The sequence below is a fragment of the Melozone crissalis genome, unplaced genomic scaffold (assembly GCF_028551555.1).
Source record: "Melozone crissalis strain CALT ecotype California unplaced genomic scaffold, PUWL_Pcris_2 ptg000090l_1, whole genome shotgun sequence".
NCBI lineage: Eukaryota > Metazoa > Chordata > Aves > Passeriformes > Passerellidae > Melozone > Melozone crissalis.
The window spans coordinates 6318561-6337949 of record NW_026535867.1 but is presented as its reverse complement, the minus strand read 5'-3'; positions in this window follow the sequence as shown (position 1 = coordinate 6337949).

The following is a 19389-nucleotide window of genomic DNA, read 5'->3' as shown; positions in this document are numbered from 1 at the left end:
TTGCTTTGGATTTCAGCTCAAGTCAGGGGCTGCCATACCCAGTGACACATTTTGGACCATGCCATCATTACTTTGACTCTTACCAGACTTTTTTGTTTGACTTCTGATATCGCATCATCAAAGAACTGCACACAAGGCAGGGTTTGTCAAACTTGGAAATGTTAAGCAACATTCAGCAATGCTAAGCACAATTCATGTTAATATAATTAATGATTAAATTAAATGAAACATAATTGTGCTGAAAGATTTTATTTGCTAATCTTGAAATAGGTCATTTGCTTATTCATGAGGATGTGAAATACTGAGTCACAGCTGATGTGCAGATGAGCTATGCTGTACATTGGAATATGCAGGTAGGGTTTTATTATTCAGTGTGTGAGGTAAGCACTTGGGAAAGGTAGAAAAAAAACACCTGGATTTTAGCAGTTCAGAACACAGTGTAACACAATAGTAGATCAATATAACAAGCAACAGGATGGTTAAAGGTCCTTGCAGTAGGATGACACTGGTTTACAGAATATCCTTGATATATCTGAAATTGTTGGAAGAGTTCATTAAAGCTTCATTAAAGAAAGCCAATCAGTTATTCCCACTTGCTTTTCAAAATCTGTTGAAACTATCACAGCAGCATTTGGCACATTATTGTCAAAATGAAAATGTTGAAATCATGATTTAAATATTTATGCAGAAACATGAGTCACAGCTGCAGTACCTTACAATAGAAACAGAGATAACATCAGCATGCAGGCAGCTCACTTACACACTGCAGATCAGCACTGCCAGACATGTTTCCACTAAACATGTGGCACTAAACACTTATGAGGAAAGACAGTGAGGTCTTTCATAATAAAATTTAAAAAAATAAGTGGTGTGGTAATTCTTGTTTACAGATATTCCCTTAAGATTGTTCATATTATGGATTTCCAGCTAAAGGTCAGGAAGTTCCAGCACCAAGGTTACACACAGACCTAGCTGTCCATATCCATTGAAGTATAATTAGTAATTTCTTTCTCTCAATGGATATTTCATTTTGGACACTGCCTAGACTTTGAAATGACTGGTGTTCCATATGAAGGGAATGGATGTAAGTGAGATGCATGGATCTCTTGCTTCTGTTTTATTTTGAAGTCAGAGGTTGTGTAGAGCATAAGACACGGGACTGAAATGATGCTGAGCCACGACCTTTGCAGACACACCTGCAAGGGACCTCTCCCTCTGTTCTGGCACTGTAACCAACACTGACATGTTCAGAGGGCTGCTGGCAGTTGTGGTTGCTTATTTTGGGTTTGCTTGTCTGCTCCATCACTCTGTCTGGACTTGGTATCACTAAAAACATTTCTGTTTCAGAGCAGAACAAGGAGCTGGGGTTTCTCCATCTGTCCCCTCACCCTGCTGCTATACTGATACAATGTGTGGCAATCTTAGGGCACATGGAATCACACACCGATGCCAGGTAACATTCTACTTCCAAAGCCCATTTTCAGACCATATACTGCTTTTTCCACCTTTGTCACAGATATCTTTTATGAAAAATCCTTTCCTTAGGATTTTTTTCCTCCTGAGAAGCTGAGAGGCCTCAGGAACAAAATGTAAACAATGGTTATCTGCTGCTGTGGAATGCAACAGGTGCATCTGTGATTGGCCCATGTTGGTTGTTTTTGATTAATGGCCAATCACAGTCAGCTGGCTCGGACTCTCTGTCCAAGACACAAGCCTTTGTTATCATTCTTTCTTTTTCTATTCTTAGCTAGCCTTCTGATGAAATCCTTTCCTCTATTCTTTTAGTATAGATATAATATAATATAATATAATATAATATAATATAATATAAATAATAAAATAATAAATCAAGCCCTTCTGAAACGTGGAGTCAGATCCTTGCCTCTTCCCTCATCCTCAGATCCCTGCAAACACAGTCACACACCTCTATCATGTATCACTTCTCTTGCTGGACATCCCTGTAGCTCCAGCCCAATGGAAAGAGGGATGAGGTGAACAAGAGTTCTGCCAGAGTCCACACATTGAGTGTTTGTTGGGTTCAGGGCGGTTTCTTAAGGATTTTTTGACAGGTCTGGCTTACATCATGCCAAGAACAGAGTTCTGCTTCTGGAAAACAGCATTGGAGACTGAAAAAATAAGCGTTTGCTGCGCTGCATTTGTATAAATTCAGTCAGTCCCTCTCTTTGCCAGGCTCAGTGCTGAAGCCAGGCCCACACAGCAGAGCTGTGCTGCCCATGGCCAGGAGGATGCTCTGCTGGTGGCTGTCCTGGTGCCCGCACACCCCACACAGGATGGCCGGGCTGTGCTCTCACTGGCATTGGGGTGGGCACTGATAAACCTCTATATCAGCACCACAAAATTGCTCTGCTGCTGTTTCTCTGCACTTAGAAAGGCTCTTGCAGAGCTGCCCTTGGCATCTGGGGCCTGAACTAAACCAGGCTGTTATCAGAGCAATTTCAACAGCTGACTTTTCAGGGCAAGTCACATAATGCTTCTAATTTAAACAAATAAGAACAAGTAAAGTCTATTCAAAACCAATGTTTGTTCAGTGAAGACAAACTTGCAAATCGTGCGAGAAAATAATTCATGGTGAGAGTTTACAAAAGCCCCCAGTGACAGAATCCCTTCATTTTGGGGTGTGTGCACAGGTAAGATCAATCAACTCCTCATTTCCCTTTGTCCTAACATTCAGCTTGAGTAGCATCCCACATGGTGCTAACAACACCAAAGAACAAAAAATAGATTTGTCGCCACTGTCATTTTCTTACCAGTGCAGATGTAAGGAAATGTGGTCCTGACTGAAATATGAAAATACTGTTTGATCACTCAGATGACTGCGTTCCTGGCCCCATGTGTGGGGCTTATCATTTAGCAATGCATATTTCTTACACAGAAGTCATTAGCATAAATATTTATTATGTTACTCTGTTCATTTTCAACAAGCCAATATTCGTGTAGCTTCTTTGACATTTTCGTCATTTGCTGGTGCCACGTGGGTTAACATTTAGTTAATGACACAACTGACTTGAAACAGTAAATAGTTGTGCAATTTACAAACTGCAATATAAACAAAACAAACCAAAATATGTTGACATGGTTATGGTAAGTTCTGCTTTGAATCTGAAGCTTTTGATTGATTAAAAGTTTAAAGCACAAATTGTATTTTCTGAACAGAGGAGCTTTCTTAATCACATTTTGCCTTTGCTGAAAAGTACCATCTGTTTATAATTTAAGAAAAGACACTTGTTGATTGTGTTAATTTCTCAAGAAAGCTCCATTCACTTATAATTAAGGGTGCTCACTTGGCAGTTTGGTGAACAGAAGTCCTTTGTTTATTCACAAAGCCAGCCATGTGCAGGCAGCACACTGAGTCTTGCTCTCTTACCCTCGTGCATCTTACCCAAGCAGATTCTTGCTGCCTATTAAATCTGGGCCATCTTTTTGGGCAGAGGATGTGTGGTGAGATTACAGCTTGTCCCTGTGTAAATCCTTTTGGATGAATATGGAGGAGTGCTTAACACCATCATCAGTGGGTGGGCAAACACCTCTGGCTTTGTGTCAGTACCTGTGACTGGATCTGTCAGGCAGCGCCTGGCATCATCCTGGATCCCATCCACTCATCTTCTCTTCTCTTCTCTTCTCTTCTCTTTTCTCTTCTCTTCTCTTCTCTTCTCTTCTCTTCTCTTCTCTTCTCTTCTCTTCTCTTCTCTTCTCTTCTCTTCTCTCTCCCCTCCCCTCCCCTCCCCTCTCCTCTCCTCTCCTCTCCCTGTTTTTGTATGGGGCACACCCAGTTTGAGTGACTCAAAATGACACTGACAGCAGTGGGATCAGCAGCTGGCCCTAAACTGATGCTCCATGTGCACCACAAGCTTTGGGTGCTTTGGGAGGACTTCAGGATCTTTGAGGAATGATTTTGGGCCTTCAAAGGCAGCAAGGCTCTGGGCTTGCAATAGGACTGAATAATTCACCAGGGTTCTTTTGCTCAGGGCTGTCACTCTCAAACAGAAGGATCTAAGCAGATGGGTGTAGTCTGATGAGACCAAGTCCTCAGTCCAGCAGCCACAGGCAGCTTCCACTCAGCCGTTCATACCATGTCAGCTTTGCCCAGGTGGCATTCAGAAACCTGCCAGGGTCTTTGACAAAAATAAAGCCCATTTAAAAATCCAGAGTACTGCAATTGCTCTTGTTTATCAAATTCATCAAATAAATTGTGTGAAGGAAGTGGACTGAAAGCACTACAAAGGTTTTAATTAAAATTTACTTCAGTGCGTAAAAGGAAACCACCAACTTTTATAATTAAATCTCGGCAAAAGGATTTTAATGAAAATGCCAGTGCACAAATTGCATTAATTGTGTAAAGCTACTCAATATGGCTTTCTCTGCTGCTTTGCTGATAGAGTGGGAAGAAGGATGAAAACACCATGCCAAAGCCTCTCTGCACAGGAGTGGATATTAGTCACTTCAAATTCTTTCCTGTTTAATAGAAGGCATTAGCTTAACTTTCAGAGGGAGGAAAGTAATGTTCTCAGTGGTGAAAAACAGCTGGGTATCATTAATGGCTTGAAAGTGGAGGTGGTGCTTTCAGCACTTCCATTTCACTTCCTCCTCCCTTCTGCCTCCTTTTCAGAGCCATAGCTTTATTTTCCATGCTCTCGCTTAACTGACTCCCAATTACAGCTTTCTGGCAAAATGAAGCTGGATTTTTGGAGGTTTCCTTCTATATCTTGTCAAGCAAGGCACTGGTGCATAACGTTCAACAGATTTGCTTTTCCTCTGGGTTCTGTTTCTTTTGTTGTCTGAAGCACCTCACAAAACACCTGAGAGAAGATTTCTACATCACCTGTGCTCAAACCCCCTCACTCCTGACTCCTCCACAAATGGAGCTGCAACTTTGATGTCAAAAGGACAGAATTTTATCATGTTCCCTCTTTTTCCATCAGTGACTCTTGTCCCCACAATGGTGGCTGCAGCCCCTGTGCATTCTGCTCTGCAGAGCCCTTGCTCTCCCCTGCCCTGCCCCAGAGCCACAGCTGGAGCTGTGAGCTGCACATCCAAGGGGATATTCTCCTCCTCTTATCCCAAATCTGTTCATCTTCCTTTCTGTGATCCATTGGCAGGAGGAAGGACAAATAGAATTTTTTTATGTGGTCTACTCTTTCTCTCTACTAATTTTTTGTGCTTGTCTTTGCAGATAAAGAAATTTTGATGTTTTCTGAGAAATGAGAAAGGGAAAGGTTCTGCCTTCTGCAGCAGGAGTTGTTGTCAAGCAAAGAGGAATTTCTTTGGGGCAGTCCAATAGCTGAACACAACACCAGATTGTGCAGGGTTAGCTCCAGTCAGAGACAAAATGCCATCATTAAGGATAAGTCTGGAAAAGGTCACAAAACAGAAGAATTGCCAGCCTGTGTCTATTTGTCCCCTCCCATGGCCAGGATCCAGTGTTACCTGGATATTACTGTTCAGTCTTATATTAAAGATGAATTTCCCTGTTCCCTTCCATATTCCTCCAACTGGTATGTGCTTTTCTCCTGATTCCTTTGGCAATAGGAGACTCTGCTGCCCTTTGTTTTGTGCATTAGGAAAAGCCCTGGGGGCACTCCTGGATGGTCAATAAATGAGTCACAGCCTGTGGCACTCAATTATTTCCAGCTGTGCCCCAAACAGGTTTCAGTGATGCAGCTGTGGTGGAAGGTAAAGCTCTCAATTAATAAATGGCTGTGGTGGAAGGTAAAGCTCTCAATTAATGAATGGCTCATCCCAGAGGGATGGGGGTGGATGTTCCTCCCTTCCACCAGCTCCTCTGTTACTGCAGGCCTTGGATTGGTGAGGAAAGCCAGGAGGTCCCACCACTGCCCCAGGGATGGAGCATTTACCAGATGAGGCAGGTGCACATCCCAAGGAGCACAGGCAGGATAAAAAGGGTTCATTCCCTTTCTCCAGGGGACTGCAATTGGTTTCTCACGCACTGAGGCTTTGCTGTTCTACTTTCTCCTTCCCTAGGGATCACTTTTCCACTTAAGGGGATTACCCTTGTTAACTTTAATTATTTTAATACTAGTTTCTCAGTGCTTAGAGTTCTGGATTAAAGGTATCAATTGCAGGTATAGTTACGTGTATATGTATGTATTTTATAGTTTCTACTTTTTGCCTCTTTTCAAGCTTCAAGGAGAAGATAAATATAATTCTATTTTTCAGATCATGTAGTGTTTGTATTGTTGGACTTGGCAGCATGTTTATGTCCTCTAATTGGACTTTGGAAGACAACTCAGACAGAAGTTCTGTTTGGTATCAAGGGATTGTCTTCTCTTTACAGAACTTTTCTTTTTCTCTGTGATGTAGTGTGAGTATGTCAGGATTATTCTACTTGAAGTTTATTATTTTTCCATTGCCTCTCTTTGTGATGTTTCTTTCTTTGAAAGAAAATCTTACCGTTACAGTTGTAATATGTCAAACAGGTGATTTTTGTTTTTGACTCCCTTTTAAAATTAAATGGTATCTTCTGCTTTTTAGGATTTTATCTGTAGCATGATGAATCATTGGAAAATTGTAGCTTGATGTTTTTATTTTTCTGGTGGGGGCACAGGAAAGTGAATACAGCAGTTCCTTTTTAGAATGCAAGAAGTTCGCAAATTATTCTAAAATCAAAATGTGAGTAGGTGGATGAATACACAAACTCCTGGCAATTATTTCCAGACTGTATGGTGGGACTTGTATTATTTATATTCTGTCACAGATCTATTACCTGCTAACTGTGATGAGCCATCAGCTCCAGATTAACTTTTGAGCCAGTTTGCTTTTCCTTGCATGATCACTTTTATTTCAAAATAACCCTCATTCTCTTCCTGCTGCTCCTGGTGGGGCTAATGAGCAAAGCTTGTCTAAAATGCCCCAAATGCAAGTAAAACCCCAGAATTTAATTGCTGGTTAGAAAAAACTTCTGCTGAGAACATTTCTATTCCAAGCCCTGAAGAGTCATCCTTCGGGATAAATATTTTATTGTGGGCTGTTGATTGGGTCCCTAAATGTCTTTGGGGTTTGCTCAGGTCCTCTTTGCTCATGAGTAACTGAATTTAGACCTGGATAAATTCTTTGCTCATTTTTCAAATGCTGAAGCTTCATTAGAGAAAGTGGGGATAAGTGGGAATGAGGGACAAATGGGAATAAGTTTTGGGGAATGAGGGATAAATGGGAATAAGTTTTGGGGATGTGGGCCCATGCCTGGGTTCTGGCTGGGCCATGAGCAGATCCAATGAAATGTTTGCCCCAGCAGTTACCAACACTATGAATTGGGATCAAGACAGGATATTTTCTCCTTATTTTCCTCACCAGCAAGAGCAGTTTGGCAGTGCCCAAGAACACTTTTTTTCCTCCTTCCTATAACTAAATGTGCTGGTTTGAAAGTAAACCAGCGGGAGAAATGGACCCCACACAAAAATCTTGTCAAAAGCAGTGATGCTCTTGTGGAATGTCTGGTCCTGCTCTGGATCTGGCCAGTGGTGGCTGTTCTGAGTCCCCAAAGTGCCCAGATTTTATATGGCCAAACTCAGTCAGGAAGGTTCAGTATCTCTGCCAGGACAGGGAATTTCACAGTGGAATGATGTAATCCTATGGGTCACAGGATATTCTGGGGGCTCCCTGGTGGCCTCAGTGGTTACCGCTGCCCACTGGGGCCATTGGCAGAGATGAACCCCTCAGGCTGGGGCGACCTGTCACAGCTGGATAGATTTGTGCAGGCAAAGAAACACTGCCCTGCCAAAGGGTTTGGCCCATTCCCTTACCTGACACCGTGCTTGCAGCCCTGGGCAGCTCCTGGAAATGCCATTGGGAATCATCAGGGATAGTGCAGTGGGATTAGGAGCTGTAGTTTGGTTACACCCCAGCTGTAACCCAGCACATGAAATAATAGAAGAAATGCAGAGAGTGGAAGTAGAAGTGATGAAACTTATCCACTGGAGGTTTCAGTAGCTCAGTTCCCAGAAAATGCTGCGCAGTGGCCATGGGCACAGAATTTGCTGTGTGGCTTTTGTGCTGCCCTGGGGTCACTCCTGGCTGGTGCTGAGCAGGGCTGACCCTGGTGGCATTTCCCACTGCCTGGCATCACCAAACATCCTGCAGGTTTCAGCAGGCTGGGGGTGTCCCTGGTGAGGCTGTGTGACCTCATTGCACCTTTGCTTCTGGTGAGGGCTGCTGGTGGCAGGATGATGATGGTCTGGTGCCTGAAATGAAGAAGAAGCTGTAAATCCCTCACCCCAGTCACCCTTTGTGCCTGACCTGGACTGTGATGCATGCAGGATTCACCCTGCTCCTGCCCAAGCACGAGCCTCAAACAATGCTGCAAATTCTGCATTTACTGGACAATAGTTCTATTTTTGTATTAACTTGCTCAGGGAAAATCTTTTCTTGTTGTGTTCTCAGCAAACGTGTCGCAGACATCTTTTATGAAAAATCTTTTTCTTAAGATTTTTCTTTCTGAGAAGCTGAAAACCTTCAGGAACAAAATGTAAACATTGATTATCTGCTGCTGTGAAATACAACAGGTGCATCTGTGATTGGTTCATGTTGGATGTTTTTAATTAATGGCCAATCACAGTGAGCTGGCTCGGACACAGAGCCCGAGCCACAAGCCTTTGTTATCATTCTTTCCTTTTCTATTCTTAGCCAGCCTTCTGATGAAATCCTTTCTTCTATTCTTTTAGTATAGTTTTAATATAATATATATAATAAAATAATAAATCAAGCCTTCTGAACATGGAGTCAGATCCTCATCTCTTCCCTCATTCTAAGGCCCCTGTGAGCACCACCGCACTAATCCAACTCAGGAAGAGTTTTACTTTGATTTTAAGAGGAAGAAAGTTATTAGCTTTTCAGCCTGGAGAAGACAAGGATCAGGGAGATTCCAGAGTGGCATTCCAGTATCTAAAGTGGGCTTATCAAAAGGAGGGGGAGGAACTTTTTATATGGGGACAGAGCAACAGGACAAAGGGCAATGGTTTTAAAGTGAAAAAGGCAGGTTTAGAGCAGAGGTTAGGAAGAAATTCTCCACTGTGAGGGTGGTGAGGCCCTGGCACAGCTGCCCAGAGGAGCTGTGGGTGCCCCATCCCTGGGAGTGCCCAAGGCCAGGCTGGTGGGGCCCTGCCCAGCCCAGGATGGAGACTGGCATCTCTGCCCAGGGCAGGGAGCTGGAAATGGGTGACCTTTAAGGCCCCTTCCAACCTAAACCACTCCATGATTCTATGACTTTAAATTCCACAAGATACATCAAAGATTTCCTGACAATTTATAAACTCTTTTCCTCCACCACTGAAACATTGATGTATCTTTTCTATGGAATGAAGCTGGAGTTTAAATCAAAGGGATCTGTTTGTTGCTATCTGCTACTGCATCTCCATCTGAAATTTGATATTGCAGCTAAAAAAACTATTGATGCCATTTGATAGCTTAAGAACCTCATAAAAAGCCTATAAATGAATAGTTTATTTTATTTATAATTTAACCATTATTTAAGATAAATATCTGCAAGATATTTATCAAAAGACTTCTAGTCATTACTTTTGTTGTATTTCATCATGTGCTTTCCCCATCTTTTAGCTGAAGGACACTAAAGGATTTCAGTTTTCCCTGACAGTGCATTTTTTTCTTTAAGGACAGGCAAATGGAAAAAAAATAATACCCAGGACAAAGTGCTGGATGTAATAGCTCTGATCCAGGGAAATGTCTTCATTCAGAGAAGGATTTTAACATTATCATCAGCTTCAGTGAGAAAGAAGTGGGTGTGTGTTTCCAGAATGAAAATCAGCTTTGAACGATTTGCATGCTCAGTCCTTCTCCCCAGGAGGGGCAGGAGCTCTGAGCTCCTTGATGAATGAGAACAGTGAATTTGCAGATCAGTGCAGCACCTCTACAGTCCTTCCAGGAGATCTGGGAAAAATAGATCAAATAGAGGTAGGGAAAATCTCAGTGTGCATCTCACATCACTGCTCTTTGAAATACAGAGGGGCCTGAAGCAAAGTGAAACCAGTAAGTGTAAGGACAGGATGGCAAAACTGGAGTAAGAATTTTTCAGGGGAAAAAAATAAAAAGAAGTTTGGAAAAGTAATAAATGTTTTATTCCCTTAAATTCTGAGAAGAGTTTAATCAATAGTGGGAAGGATACCAAAAATTTCTGTATCTCAGTATTGATTTTTATGCTATATTTATCTTTTGAAAGGCACAAGGAGGTCATTACTGAATCAAAGAGAAAAGCCCTGAAAAGCTGAGGACTTTTATCACCCTCAAAAGCTACATATTTGTCACTCAAGATCACAGTGAACATTTATTTTTGGAAAACCATTAGTTCCTCGTAGTATGCAAGGAAAAGCAGTCCTGGCTGTCAGACAACAAGCCTGATGTTTCTGTGTCTGTGAGGGTTCATGCATCATCCTTTCTGTTTGTAAAGAGGATTATTTTTCCAGCGTAACAAATAATTTATTAATTTACTTTGGCTTTTCAGTTAATCATTACCCAGCATTGCACCACAGCAGGTTTGTGACCCTCTTTATTACAATTTTATGCACAACCCATGGCATTTACATGTTGGACTTTGTATAAATAAACTCTGCACTAACCAGAGGCTCTGTAAAAGAAAGCAAATACTGTCCCCATGGTTAAAAATTCCCCCCTCCCCTGAGGACACCTGCCAAGCTCTGCATTTGTGTGGGGTTTTCAGGGCTTGGACTGTTCCCTCCTGGTTTTCCCACATGGATCCTCCTGCCCAAGGACAATGTGCAGCCCTGTTGTAGCAGCAGCAGCCAAAATGCCCCTTGTGCAATGTTTATTTTACAACTTCTCTTTATTAGCCTGCCAGCCAGCCTTCTGTTTAATTACAGTTTAAACTTAAGTGCTTGGATAAAACCAAACAACTCTCTCCCTTTTTCAATATCTCATTTCTGTGCCCTCTCTACTTTTTCTTAGCCCTTTTTTTTCCTTCTATTGCTTCATGAGGAAGAAAACATTTTCTTTGAATATTGAACATACAGTAGGACATAAAGAACAAGGAAATCCCCAAGTTAAGCCTTCTATCTCGTTATGCTTTACAACTTCATTTCAGTTTTTCCTCTTTTAGCCTACCAAGATCATGACAAACAGCTCCAGATAAACCTTTTCTCTCAGCAGAGACCAAATGATTGTGTTGGGGTAAAAACCAGAAATTGTTTAGGGAGTGATAAATGAACACCATGACAGTTGATAATCAATTTCCTGGGAAAGCTGACTGTGGATGAGATTAAGGGGAATGTGCTGTGAAGGGCTGAGCAGCACCACAATGGGTCAGACCCCAGCTCTGCTTGGCTGCACCTGGATCCTGTGAGTAAGGCAGGACTAAACTGGGTAAATTCATTCTGTGTTACTCTGGGGAGTTGTGAAGATCAGAAAAAAGGAAAAGAAATAAAACCCCAATGCCCCAAAACCCCTGCCAACTTGGTTCTTCTTTTTTGCAGGTAAAAGATGATGGGGATGTTAAAAATAGCATGGTGTCTCTAATTTATTCAGCTGTTTTTATTTCAGGTTTTGGTGCCCCAGTTAATAGAGTTGGTATTCAGGTTTTCTTTGAAAAAAATAATTTCAAACTTTCCCTGCAGAGAGGGATTATTTGACAAGGGCTTTTTGATGAAAGTCTGCTTTAATAATTCTGTGAGCTGCAGTACAAGAGAGTTACAGTGAACCTGAAACTCAACCCCAGCATATTTTATATTCTTCCAGTGTCTAATGTCTGTAATTTACATAGAATCTGCTCTGAAGATTTTTTTCTCTTTGTTGAAAAATTGCTTCTTTTGCTCTTTTAATCAGACAACTGCTTCCTCTTGTATTATTGACAGGTTTTGCCAGACAAAGTGGGGGAAATTTAGGTCGTACAGTTCCATTTCTTCTCCGTTCTGAAAGATGTGATTATTTCTGTTGATTTTTTTTTTTCTGAAGATTATAGGTCTTCAGGTAGAGAGCTTCAAACAGTAATTGTTCCTGTCAGGATGAAAGGGGGAATAAATGGACTTGTAGGTATTTGCTATTTACATTGATGACATTCAGCCTTGCTCTAAATGTCTTGTCATTGTGTTTACAAGATAAAGTAACCTCTGTGTTTTGGCACCAAATTTTGCTGCCTTTCTTAATGCTCACAGTGCAAGCTGTCAAAACAAGTAACAAATAGAATGAAAAGGAAGCACTGAAATGCATAGAAGACATGGACAAAAACTCTTTTTCTTATTGAAAAGAGAACTGAGCACATGAGCCAAAGAGACTTTTTCCATTAATACTCTTCCCTGAATTTCCATTATTGAAAAGGTGCTTTAGTGCTGAAAATCAGAACTTGCATTAATATTAGAGCTGATTTATTCCATATTTTCCTGCTAAATAAAATTGGCTTCTATAAATAAATAGACCTGCCTGTTCTAGGCTAATACCCTTTTACTCTGTGTTGTAATCTCTGTGAGTGCTGCAGTTCAGATATTCCAGGAATGCACATGGAACCCTGTCTGCTGGCCACTCTGCTCCTTGCACTCTCATAAATATTCCTGTAAAGCATCTCAGGAGTTGTCACACATCCAAATCAGCACTAGGCAGCTCTCAGTAAATGTTTTGCTTGTGTTCTACATTGTGTCAGGTAGAATTACATGAATATCCTAATTTCAGATATTTTCAGAGAGTATGAGACAAACAAAGAATTTTATTTTTATTTTTTCTAATATCTATTTTTAATAGAATACCATTAAAACATGTGAGATTGCTGTTTTATTTACCCCAAGGCTCTAATTTGGGGCAGTAATACAGAGGGCATACCTGTGCCAAACTGGATTCTTGCAGAAGTTTTGGAGGGAGGCAGATTTTTAATTTCCCTTTCTAGCTTGGTTTTGAAACCTTCTTCTTGTACCTTACCCCAAGAATTTTCATGAAATGAGTTTTGTGCTGGAGGCTCTGTTTCAGTGTGAAAAATGCCACTGCAGGCTTGACACTGAAGACATGATTTCTTGTGAGCATAAACTCATGCACTAATAAAGTAAAAGTTCATTTGGAGCTCTCTACACAGGCTCAGTCCCAGCAATTTCACAGCTGGTTTGGGCTGAGTTGATGCATATCCATTGTGGGGTATAATTCAATTTGAATGGACTGAAGGCAAACATCTTTTACCTTGCTCTTCTGTATTTATTAAGACTTTCCATTTACCTGTTTTAATTTAATGAATAATGGCAATGACCAGCTAGGCATATTTTATCTGTCCACAGAGGGGGTCGTGGTTTCTTCTACCTCAGTACATTAATAATGGTAATTTGTTTGTTTCTAGTTTTGATGTAGGAAAGGCTGATTTCCTTTATTTTCAAGGTTTGTATTATGTATACTGGACCTTTTCTTCAACCAGTTAACATATGTAAATCATAAGGAACTGGACTTAGATGACCTTTGTGGGTCCCTTCCAACTCAGGATATTCTATGATTGTATAATTCTATAAAGTAGTTAATTCACATTATATTGGCATTTATTAAAGCAGATTTTTCTAACAGCACCTAGAAGTTGATGTAGGGGTTTTTAACCATGAACCATGACTTGTTCCCAATGATTCCCTCCAGCAGCTGCCCAATGGCTTGCACTAATACTGAGATGAAGACTGTACAGAATGAATTTTGGTGCCCAGGACTGATCAGGACAGCAGTGCTGGTGTTTTCTGGCAGGGTGCCCAATGCCATGGCTGGGGTCACACGGGGGTGTGACAGGTTTGGGCTCAGCTCCTGGTGGGTGACACTGGGCCAGTGTTTGTTCCTGTGGTTCATCCCTTCAGGGGGCAGAGGATATTGTGGGAATGTGCTGGCTCCAGTGCTGTCCTCCTGAAGGTCAGCTGCTGAACTGCTCAAAAATAGCTTCCTTCCCTTGTTTTGTCAGGAGAGTACTTCATTATCCCAGCTCAGGATTAATGGAAGTGTTTGATGAGTCTGCTTGGGAGAGAGGGAAAGAAAAGCTTTCCAGGCATTCCTCTGGCTTATGGCTTATCTTGGCTTTACCAAGTGACACAGCAGCAGGGCTGACCTCCAGAGAAGGGTGCTCAGCAGGTTGTGCTTGGTAATTTCCTCTGGCAAAGGACTGATGATATCAGCAGGTTTGCTCTGCACAGGGCTGTGCATGTGGATCTTCATGAAATTCAGTAAAACTGACCACTGAGCCCCTAGAAAGACAAGACATCACCCTGAGAGCCCCATAGCTACAGATACAATGCCTGTCTCTGAATTTGAATTTATTCTATGACATGCTCAAGGTGCACTTTGTCATATTCCAGAAATTTACCTTTGTATTGTGTGGTTTTGCCAGGATTTGGAAGGGAAAGCTTTGGCTGAGTGGCAGCCTTGGTGTTACAAGCAAAAATTGGTGACTGCCTTAGCAGTAGCCAGGTGAGGCTCACAGATTAATGCCCACTGCAGTCTCGGATGCTGAGAACACAAACAATATACACATTATAAGCACCAGAAGTCAATTCCCAGAAGGTAAAAAGTTGTTTCTCTGCAGTAAGAACTGAACAAGAAGTTAAGAAGTGCAGTTGCTGTATCCTCCTTTCCCTGGCTTTCAGGCTCTTACACAAACATTGTGAAGATCCAGTGTCTCTAGGCACTCACACCGCCCTTTACCATTTTTTCCAGGCCATTCAGGTTTATTTGGATGTAGGATCAAGTGTTTGGGCACAAGTGGAAGTGCTGATTGGTTTTAGACACCGTCAGAAACCAGGGGATGCTGCAGAGCAGATTGTATGAGTTCATCTCTAGGGCTTCAATTCCTTTAAATTACTTTGTCCAGGTAAATCTCTGGACTCCTGCAATTTGAGAAATCTTTTACTGATAGCCCTTAGGTCCTGCAGCTCACTGTGGACACTGACATGTCAGTGGAAGTTCAAAACTGCACTAGGAGAGATTTAGACAGGGTGTTAGGAGGCATTTCTTTACTGAAAGGGTGGTCACAACCTGGACCAGGCTTTGTTTAGAGGTGGTGGATGCCCCAGGGCTGTCAGTGTTCCACAGGCTTTGGACAATGCCCAGAACAATGTGCTTTAACCTGCTCAGATCTGAGGTGGTCAATTCAGTGTTTGCAAGTGATCAGCCCCTCTGGGACCAGCTCCAGTAAACTGGATTATTTTATATTTGTATACACACACATCTACCCTCCCAAACATCCTGCTAGCAGGGCAGGTAAAGATCAGGTAAAACTATCAATATCTTTTTATCAGATGTAGAAAAGCCCCAAAACATATAAGAGTACCCATCTTGTGGTTCATATCATGGATATTCCCTTTGTAAGGAACTTCTCTTTGTTAAATTCAGTAATTCAACAGCAGTGGAACAATACCACAGCAATTGCAAAACTCCGTATATTGGAAAGAGAGAAACAAAAGAACAAATTACCTTGGAGGGGCCCATGCATGACACCAATGTAAATTGAGATAATTCATATTGGTTTTGCTTTCAAAATCTGTCAGGGATGATAAAACTGATGGATGCAGAGCACGTTTAACTTCTCCCATGGCCATAGAGATGGAGATTTTGCCTCCTACTCCTCCCATTTCTCCTCCTGGGAGGAACAGGGCACTGTTTCAGTGCTCAAGTAATACTGTTGTTCTTTGTAGGAAATGTCTGAAACCTTAGAGAAGGGCTTAGGGATTAACCTGTCAGAAATCTCGAACTGCTGCAGTGTGGGAATAAATGTGACCTGAAGACTAAGAAGTTTGTCTTGAAGGAGTTTTAGATTTTACCAGCATTTTCTCCTGTCCAAGCTGATGAGCAAAACCAAATCATATAGATTTAATCTACTAGTGCACCTTTCAGAATTAGTGCTGCACATCTGGCAGCCTTACCTTAAGAAAATAAAAAATAAGGAAAAAGAAAAGAACTAATAGAGTTTTCAGTGCAGGTGTGACATTTAGGGCCTTAATCTAGATTATATCTCCCCTACAGCACATGAAGGGGCTTTATCTGCTGCAGACTTCTCATTCCTGATATTTGAAATGGTGGCAAACTGAATATACTACTTGGTAGAATGTTTATGTTGGTGCATTCCTGAGAATCATCCCTGAGCTAATGAGCTGCATTGTGCTGTGCACCCCCTTGAGTAGAAAAGAGGAAATCAGAGAGATAATTAGGCTGTTTAATTGCCATTTACTTATTACAAAATTATATTGAAAGTACCATTTATATTTTATCTGACCCTTTTTCATGGCTTTTGAGAAGAGGGCAACAAGGGCACAGTGACAATAATGGCAAACTTGGTGATCAAGTGCCCCTCCCAGCATGTTTGCAAATGACACCAAGCTGAGTGTTGCAGGTGACAAACCTGAAGGAGAGGAGAGCATCCAGAGGGACCTGGACAAGCTTGAGAGGTGGGACCATGGGAATCTCATGCAGTTTAACGGGACCATGGCCTGGGCAATCCCAGGCAGCAGCTCAGGCTGGGGGAAGAGCTGCAGGAAAGGACTTGGGAGAGCTGCTGGACCAGAGCCTGGCCCTGAGCCAGCCATGGGCACTTGTAGCCCAGAAAACAAATGGTGCCCTGGGCTGTACCAAAGAGGAGTGGCCAGCAGGTCCGGGGAACTGATTGTCTCCCACCTGGAAAGATAACCACTACAGCAGAAGTGAATCCCAATGTCCTGAACACTGTATTTAATGTGAATAACTGCACCAAGGTACCAACACATCTTTCTCTTGATGTTCCTCACTATCACCTTACTCTTCTCACGCCTGAATACTGAATATTATCAATAAAAATAGCAACGGGCTGTAGTTCTTCACAAATTCTGTCACTAAACTCTTAAATCTACAGTTTTAAAAGGCGTAGTTCAGATTGGCTGCCCCAAAATCAGAGACAGAGAAGGAAATGCTCTGAGAAGTGACCAGGACCATGAGAGGACCCCATGTTTGAGGGTGCTGGGATTTCTGAATCCTAAGGGTACAGCACAAGTGTTGACCTCTTCCCAAAAGAAAGTGGCATGACAGGTGTATCACACACATCTAGGTCACACACGTGTGTGTGTGCGTGTATGTGTGTGTGTCACAGGGCAGTGACCCGCAGGAGCCTGGAGAGGCCTTTGCCTGCAACTGGCAAAGTTCAGTGGAAAAATGTGATAGCTGAAAAAGAACATGAGCTTACAACGATCTGAACCTCTGCAGAAGCTAGAAAAACCCAGACAAGACAAAATTAGTATCTGGGAGACAGTAAGTTATTCCTCTGGATATGGAAGAGGCCTCTCATTTGTCAGGGCAGAGAATTTCTTTCAAAACAGTTTCCTTTTTAGAACAAATGTGATGCCAGTAGAATTTGTGAGCTGGAAAAAGAGCAACGTGGTTATCTTTCACTTCCAGTTTTAAGGAACAGCTTTGAAAACTACTGGGAAACATTTGCACACTCTGCATTCATTGCTGCAATAAACTCGCTTTCATTTTTAAAGCCAAGCACTGCCACGTGGGAATTCCACACACTTGGTGGTTTTTATAGCTCATGAAAATATCTGCATTTCCCTCCTTGGAGCACAGATGACTTGAGTCTCACCCAGAATACTGAAATAGTGTAGCTATATTGTGGCATTCATATTTTCTGGAAAAATCCCTTTGCTCAGGATTTTTCTCCTGAGGAGCTGAGAAGCCTCAGAGGAAAAGGAAAACAATAATCATTTCATTTGCTTCTCCTGTGTTTTCCTCCTTTGGAATATTTTTGGAGATTGTTTACCCACAGGTGGTTGTTTCATTGGATTCTGCTGTGAATTGTTTTGACTCTTTGGCCAATCAGGGTCAAGCTGTGTTGGGGCTCTGGAAAGAGTCATAAGTTTTCATTATTATCATTTTAGCCTTCTGTAAGTCTCCTTTCTGTATTATTTAGCATAGTTTAGTATAGCATTCTTTAATATAATATAGCATCATAAAATAATAAATTAGCCTTCTGAGAGCACGGAGTCAGATGCATCATTCCTTCCTGCCATGGGGCACCCTGCAAACACCATCCCATATTTAGTGTAACTCCCTGCTATTGCTGGGCTGCCATGGATGATCCTCACACTGGATCCTGCACAGGTGGGAGCACACAAACACAGCCAGTGAGGATGTCTGGCATCAAAAAAGAGAAAAGGATGTCAGGTTTATGAACAATCAGTTTTGAGACAAATGGAGGTTGGGGGAAATGTAAAATCAGTTACCTGGAACAGGGACCAAGCCATGAGGCTTCAGGATCTGTGGTGATGAAAGCCACCCAAGGCTCTCCAGCACCAAAGATTTACCATGAAGCAAAGCAAGGCACACACACAAACTTAATTAGAGGGAAGGCTTCACCAGCTCTCATAAAGCACAAGTTCCTCTCTACAAAGTTTTCTCAGATCCTGCTTACTCCCATCACCCACCTGCAAAGTGTCTTTGTGTCACTGTCCCCATCCCTGGGGCTCAGGGGGCTCCTCCACGTGGATCTGACTGTGGGCAGTCACACCAGGCACTCCCCAGCACACAGGCACTGCCAAAACCAACTCCTGTCTTGCAAAATCATTGGATTTAACTGAATGGCTCAAAAGTAGAGAGTAATAATTTCAGGTGAAATAAAACATAATCCCCCAAGCTTCAAATGTGCAAGACTGGTTTGGGATACTTTAGAGCAATCCAGCGGAGAGCCACTGAGAATTTGGGATGAACACTTGAGCTGTGACTACTCCATCACTGCAACCAAAGCCAGAACTTGGCATCAACTGCAGAACACACTGTTGGGCTGTACCAGTCTGGAATCAGAACATCACATTCAAAACCATGAAAACTTTCCCCACCTAGCAGCTTTTTTCCTGAAGTATTCCATGTTTTCCCTAAACTTCTTTTCCTAAAACTTTTCAAAAAAAAAAAAGAAGTCTTTAGTCAAAAGCAAAGCAGCACCTGCATTGCACATCTTTAATTCCCAGGCTCTGTGGCTTAGTTTATAAAGCAGTAATGGAACCATATTGACTTAATTTTTAAGTAAACCAGGGAAAAGAGATTTTGTTAACTTCAAGAAGGAAGAAGGGACAATGAATCTGTATTTTAAAAATGAAGCTTGCAAAAGCAACAAATATGTGCAAGGTTGTAAGTCTTACCTACCTGGAAAAATACCTGCAGAGTTTTTTTGTTTTGGTTTGGTTTTGTTTAACTCAATACTTTACTGTTTTCTAGAGAAACAGAGTATTTTCTGAAGCAGAGTGGTGCCCCTGAAAAAGGCTTTTACAGGTCTGGCCTGGCTTTACTATCCAACTAGAAAATGTTACAATCACAGACCCTCCAGCTAAAAATTAACAAAGCCCCTTTAACAACTTCACAAGGTTCCCATACAAATTCAGGCAGCCCACTGGGTACATTACACTTTGGGTCCAGCCATTCAGACAAAAC